The sequence below is a fragment of the Anabrus simplex genome, chromosome 2, assembly GCF_040414725.1.
Source record: "Anabrus simplex isolate iqAnaSimp1 chromosome 2, ASM4041472v1, whole genome shotgun sequence".
In the NCBI taxonomy this organism is placed as follows: domain Eukaryota; kingdom Metazoa; phylum Arthropoda; class Insecta; order Orthoptera; family Tettigoniidae; genus Anabrus; species Anabrus simplex.
In genome coordinates this window covers 577109686-577124071 of record NC_090266.1, presented here as the reverse complement: position 1 = coordinate 577124071, position 14386 = coordinate 577109686, and positions in this window count along the sequence as shown.

Here is a 14386-nt window from a genome sequence, read left to right as displayed (position 1 = left end):
CGGAAGTTACTCGACTGTCAATCTGGAGTCTTCCATCTCGCGAGGTTCCTGGATCCATCGAACATCCGGACGGTTCTAGAAGGGCCAGCGCGGGTATATAAGAGAAAGAGAGGACTACCTGCCTGGAGTCAGTCAGTCAGTCAGTGAGAGACGGAGTTAGTAAGTAAGAGTGAGTGAGAGCGAGATTGAGTTCGCTGGAGCGCAGTCAGTGATGGCCTGGGAGAGTGCAGCCTGAGGGATTATCTGGCTGTTGGAGCCGAGGACTCGTTCCTGTTCCCCTGACGTCGTGTGTGTGTGAGTCCCTTGCGGCTGGCTGCTGGAGAAGAACCTTGGGTGTTCTGGAGCGGCGAAGAAGGGAACACTGGGCGACGACGTGTGTAGACTGCGAACGGGGTTCGACGGATTGAGTGAACAGCGGATACTATCCCGACCTGCGAGACTGACGTGTAGGCTGTGGACCGTGGCAGCGCTAACGAGTGTGACTGAGTGGCTGCGAGATTGTAGTGTATATAATCGATTACTGTGTGTGTGTGTGTGTCATTGTAGGTGGAACATGAGAAACTAAGAGAGAGAGCGCGAACCGTGTGAGTGTACTTGCGTAAGTTGTAATTTCGGCTATCGTCTGTGTGTGTGTGTAAATCTGTAATTGTAGTGCTAAGTTAATAAATCTTAGAAATAGTTTGCTACTAGGTTCTGTACTCATTTATTTACTTATTTACCCCGCCAACACGTAACAATATCTTTAGCTAATATTATTGTAAATGCGTTACATGGCACATATTGGATTTGTTTGTTACATAGCCTCACACGTAGCAAAACAGATTTGGTGAAGTTCTGCAACGATTGTGAAAAACCGGGTAACTGACAATGCACTTCCTAACAATTATTTTCCTTAACACTGGTCACGCCTCTCAGCCACGTACGGATATACAGTCCATCTGAACAATTATCCTTATGTTCATATTCCTTCCCCCACGTGTACAGGTAAATGAACCTTACATGCATTATACTGTAGGAGAGAGTCATGTATACATTTCTCCAGCAGGCCTATGCTACAATGTATGTAAGGATCATTTTCCTGTACACGTAGGCATATGAAAATGAACACTACGACAATTGTTCTGATGGACTGCATATCCGTGCGTGGCTGAGAGGCGTGACCAGTCTTAAGGAAAATAATGGTTAGGAGGTACATTGACAGTCACCCGGTTTTTCACAATCGTTACAGAGTTATGCAACCTCTGAACTCAATAATGACCACTTTCACTGAAAATAAAAAAGAAGCAAATGAGAATGTTCGGCTTTGTATGAAAATAACGAAAAACAATTACAGCAGTTCTCAATGGATGCTGTTCATCAAAAATAAAACTTTGTCAACGTCTTCAAACCCTAACGTGATTGAGCAAAGCGGTTTCCGGATTTGAAATCACCATGAGTAACTGACCTAGAAACAGTAAACATCATGTCAGATATCTACCCCTTGTAAATCAGTGTAATTATTGAATCCGAGAAGAAGTCGTGGGAAGATATCGGTAATAACCTGGAAAGGCTTCGTCAAGTGGCAGGGAAACCTTCCTGGACAGTAATAAAGAATCTTAGAAAAGGAGGGAAAAAGGAAATGAGTAGTGTTCTGGATAAATCGGGTAACTCTTAATAGATCCCAGGGAATCCCTGGACAGGAGAAAGGAATATTTTGAAAATATTCTCAACGTGAAAGGAAAGTTCTCTGTTGACGCTGCAAACAAATGAGATCATGGGGAGGAGAACATTGATGTTAGTGAAATAACGATTGAGGAAGTGGAAGGTATGGTAAATAAACTCCAGTGTCATAAATCAGCAGAAACAGATGAAACTAGACCTGAAATGTTGAAATATAGTGGGAAGGCAGGGATGAAAGAGCTTTAGTTTTGTATGGAAATTTAGTAATGTGCCTTCTGATTGGAAAAAACCGCAAAATGCATTTATCTACAGTATAACCAAAGGAACGAGAAAAACTCCAAAACTATCCAGGTATTCCATTGATTTTGTATACCCGGAAAGGTGATTACTTGCATTTCGTAAGGGAGATTGAAAACAATGTTTGAAAGCAAGTTGGATGAAAACCAGTATGGTTTCAGACCACAGAGGCGCTGTCAGGAACAGATTTTCAGTCTTTTTATTCTCCTTTCCCTACCGCATTTTCCCACACCTGTCGGGTCGCGGGTACAAACTGCATCACACATATGTGATCACTGCCACGATTAACAAGGAATGCAATACTAGTATAAAATATTGTAATTAAACTTGCTTTGTTGATGATTACGTGGTTAAGCACATGAGGCTTACATTAGTCACTTCGTCACTAGCTTTTCAATAAGACGGCCACTGTTCGATTTCTAGTCAATGCATGTGACATTTTAAAAACAAACTTCTGTCTCTGTGATCTCTGCCACGAACAACAAGGAATGCAATACTAGTATAAAATATGGAAATTAAAATTGCATAGTAATTAACGACAATACAAATACACGCGTCCAGGTTAGACCCGATAGCATGCACCTTCTTCACTTTCGTAGTGGGTTCAAATCCAATCACCGGCACCTTGCAGACTTTTTTCCCATTTCCACGTAAGTCAAAAGCTCGCGCCGTAGCTTGATTAAAGCAAAGGTCTTTTTCAGTCCTCGTCCTTTCCAATCTCATCGTCCCGAAAACATACATGTGTTAGTGCGTGATTATACCGCTAGGAAATCAAAGATTGCGTGGTTGAGCACATGAGACTTACATTAATCACGCCGTCATTACCTATCCAATACGACAGCCACGTTTCGATTTCCAGTCAATGCACGTGACATTTTTAAAACCTAAACTTCTGTCTCTGCGATCTCTGCTACGAATAACAAGGAAGTCAAGTTTTTCACGCCCATGGTGTTAATTACTTAATATTTGTTGTCTCCTCCTCAATTCCTCACTGACTTTATACCGCTAAAAGCTTTCCTTCTTAATGGAACGAGGTGTACAATTAATTGTTCAACAATAGGTACACAGTAAGGAAGAATATTAAGGAAAGTCTCAATGGAAATGTCTCATGTGACCCCATTTCTTAAGAATATAAAGCGAGTCGTTATATGAAATGAGAGTATTTCGACACAAGGATTTCCAATCTACGTAAGTGGTACTGTTAAGTTTCACTCGCGAGGAGGTTAGTGCAGATATCAAACTCCATTCGACTCAAGTCCCGTTTTCTTTGCACGGAAGTTGTAACAAAAAGCAGTAGAGATGAATCTCGGCTTCGCTGCTGGAATATCAATCACACAACATAGAAAGTGCTTTCACACAAACATTCTCCATCCACTGCTTAACGTGAGACATGGGCGGTGGCTCTACAAGGCAGTCATCAGAAGACTGATTATTGAAAGTTGCCACTAAGGTCCGAACAAAAAATTATATTGTGAATTTATAGCCACATCACTTGTCATTCCGCTGGGATTGCCACTAACATGTATGTATTGCTCCACTTTGAGTAATGACCTTCAATTAGGAGTTAAACATTTTTAATAGAAAAAAAAAGCAACCTGGCAGTTTTATGGGACTGTTGTTAATGATAACTTAGCCACGAGGTCGGAGGGTTTTACAAGGAATTCGATCCAAAGGACGTCATGTTTCATTTCATAAATTCCATATGCACTTTGTGAGAAGCCAGTAACTATTTCACTCGATTATCACGCCCCTAAGAAAGAGAATTCATGCAAACTAATAACTGCCACGTGGCTTTTCAGAAGATAGTTGTAATAAATGAAATACTGCCTGAGAAGGTCTGTATTCAATAACAAATCTCCGACTCATTTTAATAACATGAGAACGAAACTGACAGGCGTAACTGTAGAAAACCCAAGTGTTGCTGTGGAATTCAGGCATGTAACAGTCCGAGCCACGGAGAACTTCTAATGATTATGATTATGATTATGATTATGATTATGATTATGATTATGATTATGATTATGATTATTATTATTATTATTATTATTACTATTATTAGTATTATTTGCTAGTGGCTTTACGTCGCACCGACACAGATAGGTCTTATGGCGACGATGGGATAGGAAAGGCGTAGGAGTTGGAAGGAAGCGGCCGTGGCCTTAATTAAGGTACAACTCCAGCATTTACCTGGTGTGAAAATGGGAAACCACGGAAAGCCATCTTCAGGGCTGCCGACAGTGAGATTCGAACCCACTATCTCCCGGATGCATTTATTATTATTATTATTATTATTATTATTATTATTATTATTATTATTATTATTATTATTATTATTATTATTATTATTATAGAGCTCTTCCCGCGTCCAGGTAAGACACAGCCATAAATTCCCGACACTCAGATGTAATCTCAGGGTATCCCATCAAATAAGACAAAGATTTAATTTTTCGTGTAGGTTAGGCTTTACGTGAATTCAAAGAAAAACGTAGGGACCGTACGAGATAATCACCGATGAACGTCTCCATCCTATCGCATAGAAATGTAAATTCATCAGAACTTTGGAGTCATAAAAGTGGAAACAAAGGTTATTCTGGACTTCAAAAACCGGTGGACAAGGTACTACAAAAACAATTTTAATTTAATGTACGCCAATTGTAGGAATACAGGAAACATGAAGTTGCATATACCTACGTACAGCCATTACGTTTCCCGTCACAATTCTCCGTAAAATTGTTGAAGACAAGACATTAATAGACGTACTCAGTACCAATCAATTTCTACTGATAAAAGGCGGATGTAAAGCAGTGCCAGATATTTCAGTCACAGAAGCATGCAAAGGGCCAGTTCCGACAAATAGAAAGAAAATAGAAGATGTTAGGAGAATTCTATAGTGGCCTACGTACCTGAGGATCACAAATCTCTCTGTACCGAGCGAGTTGGCCGTGCGGTTAAGGGCGCGGGAGATAGTGGGTTCGAACCCAAATGTCAGCCGCCTGAAGACGGTTTTCCGTGGTTTCCCATTTTCTAACCAGGAAAATGATAGGGCTGTGCATTCATTATGGAGACGGCCGCTTATCCGAACATAACAAACATAATATCCGGGGAAAGATTGACTGTTTATCCGAACATAACAAACATAATATCCGGGGAAAGATTGACTGTTTTTATGTGGTTTCATGTCAGGTGAAGTGAAGAAACAATTTGTGATGGCACTGGGTTGGAAGAAAAGTGTAGGATGGTATCTGCCAGTAACTAATAAAGTGGGGAGAACATGAAGATAATTAAACAATAATTAGGATTGTTGCAGTACGGTTGTAGTTGTATTTTTGGTGATCGACTTGTAGTTGCGGTACATTTCCAATAAACATAAATGTAAGTGACACGCATTTTTGTGTAACAATCACATCAAAAACCTCTGCTAACAAAACGCTAGTGGCCTTATAAGATCATAAAATGTTTAAAGGGGTCATCTTCAACACGTTCAGACTGGATTTCTGACAACACTCCCTGGCTGACTTACAATTACACTGATGAGCAATTGATTTAGAGATAGCTGCCATTTTTGGCGAAATGACGCTGTGGTCAACCCGGAGAATGCAATATTGTAGTTCGGCATGGAACGTGACTACGGTATCGCCCGGTCTCGTCCTGGTAGTGTGAGTAACAGTTGATCACAGGATGGGTATGACACGACATCTCAGAGCACTTGATCTTAGCCAGGGTTTCGGTGCCATAAGTATGGTCCATTCAATCCCTGAAGTCGTGAAAGCATAGGGCTTCCGACGTTCCACGCGTCAAGACTGTGCGTCTCAGTACGTGGATTGAGGCAAACGATCGCTACCAGGGTGAACCGCCACGGTATACAATGTGCTGATGACAGGGGTTATCATCGGCTAACTCGGATGGTCAGAGCGGATATACGGAACACTCGCGAATTCAATGCTGGACAAAAACGAAGTGTCAGCAACCATACCATCCAGAATCTCGTCTCTCATTCGTGTCGCCGTCCTAATAGCGTAGAACTGCTCACTGCACGTCGCAATGCACAAACATTGACATGGGCTAAGGAATAACGCCATTCGTACTCAAAGCGTAGTAAAAGGTCACCTGGGCAGATCAGTCGAAGTACCAGTTGGCAGACGCCGAAGACAGGGTGTGAATGCGTCGCCAAGTACATGAGAAAGGGAGCCCTCTTGCAAGCAGGGTAGAGTTCAGGTCGGTGGTGGTGGTGGTATCCTCGTACGGAGACTGTTCAACTTACCTCACCGGCGAACGATACAGGAACCTGCTGCTAGATCATGTACACCCATTTGTTCACCTCCAGTACCCTAAAGGATGCATATACCTCCATCCAATTCGTTCGATGAACACTCCATGGACAGGAGGACGTTTGCCGAGCTCCCAGGGCCATTCGGCCTCAATCCTATCGAGAAAAACAGGGAGTCTGTCGAGAGGAACGTGAGGATCGGGACACTCTTCAAAACAATCTGCATGCATTATGGGAGACTGTGCAATAGCCATGGACCACTATGTGACCCCAAAGCCTCCGGTGTGTAGCGGAGTTCATGTCACGCTGCAGCACCGCCATCATCCGATCAAAAGTGGGTGCTACAAGCTGTTAGCCAGGTATATCTCTGATTCGACTGCTCGTAGCTGTACATTGGCCCACCTCTAGGTCTCTACCGACTCCTGGACACCATTGCCTAAACCACTTTATATTAAAATATTTCCCACCGAGCGAGTGGCTGCGTGGTTCGAGTCACATAGCTGCCAACTTGCATTCGGGAGTTAGTGAATTCAACCACATTGTCAGCAGCCTTGAGGATGGTTTTCCATGGATTCCAGTTTTCACAACGGGCAAATTTAATTACGGCCACGGTCACTTCCTTTCCGCTCCCAGCCTTTTCCTATCCAATCGTCCCCATAAAACTTATCTGTGTTTGTGTGACGTAAGGCAAATTGAAAAATAAAAATATAAAGAATCATATTTCGTATCTCCTAGGAACTTACTTTTCTGGACATGGGCCATTTTCCAAATCACTCAGTCAATGATATACATAGATTGAAATTAGGACGTCTAAATTTAAGGTGGTCACGAAACAAATAGGCTAGACTTTAAAGGCTTTCTTTGAAAATAAATAGGCTTACCGGACTGTAATTTCGCAAAAATATTGCGTACCAGCCTACAAGCTGAATGTTAATTTTGTATGTTCTTGAAGGTTATTTCGATTTTCAATAAATTACAGTACTACATACCTGAATAATAATAATAATAATAATAATAATAATAATAATAATAATAATAATAATCGTAACAGTAGTTAGTGGGACGTAAAAACGAATAACTCTATCGTTATTAAAAGTTAGAAGGGCATAGAATAGTCATGAATACAGTAAGCGTTAAGTTTATATACAATTATTATTATTATTATTATTATTATTATTATTATTATTATTATTATTATTATTATTATTGTACCAGGCGTACAACTTCCCCGGCTATTTTAACTGCGAGCCTTTTCTATGGCTATCTGTGACAGTGGCCAAGAACTTTTAAAACATTCTAAAACTTCCTTCTCCGATGGTTAGATGGCTCTGACATCTACTTTCTAGCGATCTCTATTGGACTAAGCCCAAATCAACTTAAAAAAATGTTTCATCTGTTGTAGTTGGTAAACCTTGTTTTTGTTTATTCATTTCTCTTATGTGCCGAAGTTGTTAACACATCACCTGGTTCCTCCTCTAATGTAATCTGCCTGTCACATGACTGTAACTAAGTTCTCTAGCCAGTCAAACCCTGAGAAGAGTACGTAATTTAGCCTATCAGCGCTCGGGAGTTTAATTTTAATCTAGAACTTCCCCTGCGGAGCTATTTATCTAGAGCGCATTAGCGCCGTCTGGTCTGATTTGCCCGGTATTTGAGTGCGACTTGACGGAGATTAGAGGGGGCCAGGAGCCAGGGGGCGGGCGGCTCGAAGAAGATCCAGCGCTAAGAGCAGTTTTCTTAAAATATAATATGTTATATTTTCTTTTGTGTGCCGAAATGTAGGACCTTCTGTGCTGTCTTTGGACTCTATTTATATTCCTTAATAGAAAAATATCTAGTGTAAGGGAGTATGGAACTCTCCCCTTCTACTTTCGAGCTGGGTGATTACAGATTTCAACCTCTACATTTTGGAAATTTGTCTCGGCTTTAAACTTTTCTCTTTAGTTACCCTTTTGAGTATGGGATGAGCCTCCGTGTCATTTGGCCTTCAGCCCACTTAGGTTCTTGTCATTTTCTAGAATATTGTTCTAAGAAGTTCTGGTGTTTCGCCTCCTTGCCCTTTGTTAATGGCCTGTTTAATTGTACCCTTTTCTTTCCCTTCTTAAGGCCTAGTAGAATGGGTGATATGCCCCTGTATATTCTTTATTGTTTTTGTGTAACTGTGCCTTCCTTTAGGTTCCCTTGGGGAACATTACTTTAATGGTTGTGAAACTTGAAATTGATAAGCCCATCACGGGGTAACCTATGTATAAACACTATGAAGTGAGGTCACCCTACGGGTTACCAGTGTAATTGAAATTGTAAATAGCAACTGATTGCTTGATTGAGGCTATCCTCTATGGATTTTGGAGCTCGGATTCTATAAGGTGTACCTGTTCGGAGCAGCTATGCTCTTTCATAATATTGTAAGCAATTATGATCTTTCATATGTAGATTAACGCCTGGGAGTTTCTCCCAATCAGTCTTGTACCTGATTAAGGACTTCTAAGTCAAATGAATTGTTGGAGCTGACGAGCTCGTTATTTTATGTGAATAAAGTAATCATTCAACTGTTTCTTGTGATACCATTAATTTACTCTCTCTGAATTCTAAGAAAGGAAAAAGATAAAATTTCCAATTTCGTTAAAGTAAATGTTTGCTCTAAGTGATCCCTTGTCTAGGCATTCAACTCAGGCGCATCCTATTCCTCTGTGAGTCACGGAAACACGTTAATAATAATAATAATAATAATAATAATAATAATAATAATAATAATAATAATAATAATAATAATAATAATAATAATTTACCGGGAGGTACACCTCAACGCCGTGCATTCACAACTAGCGCCTAAATGAACTCCTGTATTGGTAAAACAGTGAATCTGAAACTACACCAACTTGGAACTTTAATCGGGAGATGTCACCACTAAAATATTGAGTAATTTTGTTATTGTGCAGTTTCCTAATCTGAGTGAATTACTACTTGTTTTGTTTGACATTCATCAAGAAGTTTTGACATTTTTCCACAGAGGACACCACTAAAAACTATGATCATGCACCCTGGTGCGAGGTGTAAGAAGTTACAATTTAAAGAAGTTTTGTATTTCTAGGTTTTTGTAACTGAAAAATGTTTATTTATTTTTGGGTTGGCAATATTTCCTTTTTCTTTCCGCCAGTTTTGAATCTAGCCAATCCCTAATTTCTGCAACTAATTTTCGACCTATCACAGGCTTCTTGTTCGATTATGAGTGTTACTTTTGAAATCTACCAATAAAATTGAGAGGGTGTGGCTAGTTTAGTCTTGAATGATCTCGAATCTTCCCTGAGGGTTTATAAACTGCGGCTTTTCACGTTTCTTGGCCAATTGATCGTCATATTACTGAGTGTGTGTGTCAAAGCAGGAGGTGGGCGGCCTCTTTCATAGGTCATCAGAACATCTACAAGGTGATGCCACATAACTTCTTTCTTTCTTGCTACCTCCGCAGTTTAACCCGAGGGAAGGGTCCGACTCATTAGTTATGTAACGAGCTTTTCTAAAATGTAACTTTCTTCCGGCTAGTGTAAAAACCTTCATAAAATCTTTAACTGTATACCAGGGATAGAGTGTGATGTACTCTCTCGAGTTCCCTTTCATCTTGGTTTGAGGTGGCTACGTTTTCACAACCTTTCGTTTCTGTAATGTATTAAAGTTATTTCCATCCGTGCCACCTCAAGTAGTTTGGGAATAGCCCCTGCTTCATCGGTCGAGAGCCGTATAGGTTTTAATGTTTCATTATCTGGGAGTGCAGTGTACGCCTCCACTCAGTTTGTGTTCGGGCCATTTATATAACCTGTTCTTTTTCGTCAAGGCCCTGTGGTTGGGTACTAGATACCCCTGTATAACATTATCTTTCAATTTGTAAGTTGTACTGTACCTTGATGGGCGAGTAATTGTAATTTTCTGATATTGCCTTGAATAGGCTAGAAGGTACCGAGAGCCTGTTTGCTCTTTTTCAAAGTTTTGGTAAGATTAAAGAGTGCCTTTGGAAGGCTAGATATTGTAATTTTGGGAGCATGTGCTCTTGATTTGGGGGATTCCTGCCCTTGACTTAATGGTTCCCAATTTTTGTGTAAACTGAATCCGGTATAACCGGAATTATAAAACTAGTGGCTTAAAGCCCAAAGTATTAAGGTGCTAAATCTTGGATTTTTCCCAATCTTGTTTAATGATTGCTACTTGCACCTGTAAAATTGTCATGAAAAAATTGTTAAGTTTGAAGTTCTGAAAATATAACCTTCAGTTTAAGTTTTAAATGAATTTTGATATTGAAGTTAGACCCATTCACTCCGACACCTTCTTTAACCTCTTTCTGCTCCATGGGTATCCCCGGAATAATAATAATAATAATAATAATAATAATAATAATAATAATAATAATAATAATAATAATAATAATAATAATAATAATAATAATTGTATGTAAGCTTAACACTTACTGTATTCATGACTATTCTATGCCCTTCTAACTTTTAATAATATTGGTTTTTACGTCCCACTAACTACTTTTACGATTTTCGGAGACGCCAAGGAGCCAAATTTAGTTCCTCAGGAGTTATTTTTCGTGCCAATAAATCTACCAACACTAGGCTAACGTATTTGAGCACCTTCAAATACCTCCGGACTTAGCCAGGATCGAATGTGTCAAATTGGTTACAGAAGGCCAGCACCTCAACCGTCTAAGCCATTCAGCCCAGCCTTCTAAGTTTTTTTCATTAGATACAGTATACTGTACTTCTTTACAGTAATTATCCCCATAGGTCATCGGAAAGTATTCTCTTTAGCATGACCTCCTCCGTTCACCACGTTAGACCGGACAGTTGGTCAACTTACATATATAACACTACTTTTTAAATTGCGATAAGACTTCGTACGGAAACGGGTGTGGCGTTAATACCATTAAAGCCTATGCAGAATATTAAGGAATGTGAAGTTACACTGAAATGCTGTTCGTAGATTCATAGGAAGGGATTATTAATTTGTACGCAGGTTGATTCAAAGCTTCTACATCTTGTAAGGTATGTCTCTAATATACCGTTTATGGATGAAATATCCTGCTGCGTAGTAGTTACTTTCTATATTACAGTTTCAAATATAGAGACCAAGGACTGAAAAGTTTAAAAAGATTTTCTTCAGTCTGATTTTAAAGTAGCTGAATATTGCTTTTAATGATAATGTATCAGACAAATACCATTTTCTGAATAAGTTCATGTTACTTGAAACCCACATCTGGCCATTAAAATTGTAACGCCAGGAAAGATGCATCCTATCAATCCAACATGTGAGGATGTGAAGACAGATCATGGAAACAGAACATAAAAACAAACAAACCCGTGGGTCATATAGCCCACTAAGGATGCCAATCTACCAAGATAACTGCTGCCAAGTTTACGACGTCGGCAGCGTGATGACGTCGTCAGCCATAGCGTTTGGCTTTCGTGACCGGGAGATTATGGGAGCACCAGGGAAAAATCGTTGTTAAAGCACAGCTGTACATCACATGCGAATCGTTACGACCACGGAAAGCAGGATACGTAAGAACGGGGGGAAAGGCAGCCGCTATTTTATAGTAGGAAGTAGCCTATATTTGCTTGCTGTTCGTGCGAACAGAAAACAAATTATGATTCATCGCAGAAAATATTAACCATACCAGCAGATTTTCGATTTTGATCACTGGGGAACTAGGGTCTGCGAATTACCCTTCCGAAACATTCGTGCTCATGTTGGAGGGAATATGGCCGCAGTGATCCGAATATTGAATCGGTTGGTCGAGCAGGATTGGCTCTATATAAGGAAGGGATGCCAACAGCTCCATTATAGAATAAGAGGGTAGTAATTCTGGCAAATGTTTACTACAGATAACATGGCCAGAAGCTTGTCCTCAGAAATTCGGGACTATAGGGCACCTAGTGAACCCCACATGCATGTTTTGAGTTTATCCGCAGCATTTGGGACTTTTCTTAAAAGGGATCACCTTAATGGCTACATTCCATCGCACGCTACAGGAGTCTGTGGCTGCAATGGTACCTATAATGTCGAGCAGGAAGAAGAAAGCCCCGCGTTGTTAGGTGTGTCCTGTAGTATGCATTGTTATGTCACTCCGATACCTGGGATAGGGCGTCTTTTCTTTTAATCTTTCACTCTGTCCCTGAAGGGGAAACGGCGAGCCTCATAGCGGATGTGCTTGGCCGGGAGAGCTGAATAGAGGTTCTGAGAAGAGTAAGCTGGGAGAGGCCGTGGCCGATAAAAGGATATGTTCCGGTATTCGCCTTAGTAAGGAGAATGGGATACAAGGAAAGTCCATCTCAGGACAGCCGACGATAGGACCAGCCCACCGCCTCCAGAATGCAGAGCTGTAGAGCCGGATCCTACTCGGCTTGGAAGGGTGTCGTTACATTCTAAGTCCACTTAGACTTCGAACGCTTTCCCGATACGTTCACAAGCCCCTATTACGTCCCTTACATGTAAAAACTGTTGAATTTCCTTATCCTTTGATCCTACCGGAGGCGACTGATCCATAAGGACAATACACTACCGCACATGGCACGAAATAACCATTTTTGGATACCCACTCGGTTTCACTTCTTCTATGGCTCGCATTTTCACCGAAACTGATGCCCACTGAACAAATTATTTTCCGCGACTGCTGTATTATAGAAGCCGTCCCCGTGGTCTAAAGGTAGCGTGTCTGTCTCTCACCCGGAGGCCCCGGGTTCGATTCACGGCCAGGTCAGGGATATTTACCAGGATGTGATGCCTGGTCTCAGGTCCACTCAGCTTGCTGATTGCAGTTAAGTAGCTGTCTGACTGTGAGATGGCAGCATCAATCTAGAAAGCCAAGAATAAAGGTCGAGTACTTTCGACACCCTGACCACGCAGGCCTTCGAACTGAGCAGCGGTCGCTTGGTAGGTGACGGCCCTTCAGTGCTGTATTGCCATTTGGGCATATTAGAGACCAGCCACGGTTACAGCTGTTGAACTTTGGAAAAGTTCATATCCCAAACATGCATTCAATATGTGTTCCTCTCAATGTTCCAATGTGTAATCTAATCGCGTTTGCTGTACTACCATCCTTGAAAGCTTCACGAGATATTGATTTTTAAATGTTCAGTACACCGAACCAAGCTGTAAGTCTAATCACTCACTCCGGTTCCTTAAGCTCACGGTGTAACTAGTATATATTTTATTTCTTTCTTCAGCTGTGGTCTTGTAGTTTTAATGATCATCTGTGCATCACTGTAATGACATATTGTACTTCTCTTTTCCCCATATCCATAACGTAGCTCTCTTCCTAGAAATATTTATACGTGTAAGTAGGTAACACAGAAACTCGTGATGTATTCTTTCCCTTGAATTCATTGTTTTTATATCCCACTAACTACTTTTACAGTTTTCTGAGTCCCTCGAATTTGAAAAAGGTATTACATTATGGGGAAGAGCCTAGTTACGGATTCCCCACGTAACATATGGCACGTGGCGAGTTATATGTTTGGCTACCCCTACTATGAAGGGAGTGGAGAACTTCTGATTGACTGGTGGTTAATCGAGGTGTTGTATTAGCATGTATAAAGCATAACAGGTCGAAGGGTGGTGATGTACAGGCCAAGTAGCGGATGGAGCCATAATAGGTAGCATTAATTGCTGGTTGTACCGCGGATCTCCTCAGTTCATCAGGTAGCAGGTTCATGATTTAGCTGCATAGGTTAGTAATTAACGTTGTCCATCACCAGTTAACTGAATGGTATTAATACTTCCAGAATAAATTAGTATATTTTTCTTGTTAGATATGAAATAACCTGGTCGGACTTCACTGCATAATGTGTCACTTAATTTTCTACGAATATAAAATTATGTATAGGCTACGACGCAGTTTATTGAAAACAAATTAACGTATATATCTAGACTAAAGAATAATCTACGCTAAAACTGGTTTGGGTCACATAGCTGTCAGCTTGCATTCGGGAGATAGGTTGTTCAAACCCCATGTCGACAGCCCTGAAGGTGGATTTCCGTGATTTTTCTTTTACATTTGTTACGTCGCACCGACACAGATAGGCGACAGTGGTATAGGAAAGGCCTAGGCACTTGCATGGTGTGTAAATGGAAAACAATGGAAAAACATCTTCAGGGCTGCCGACAGTGGGG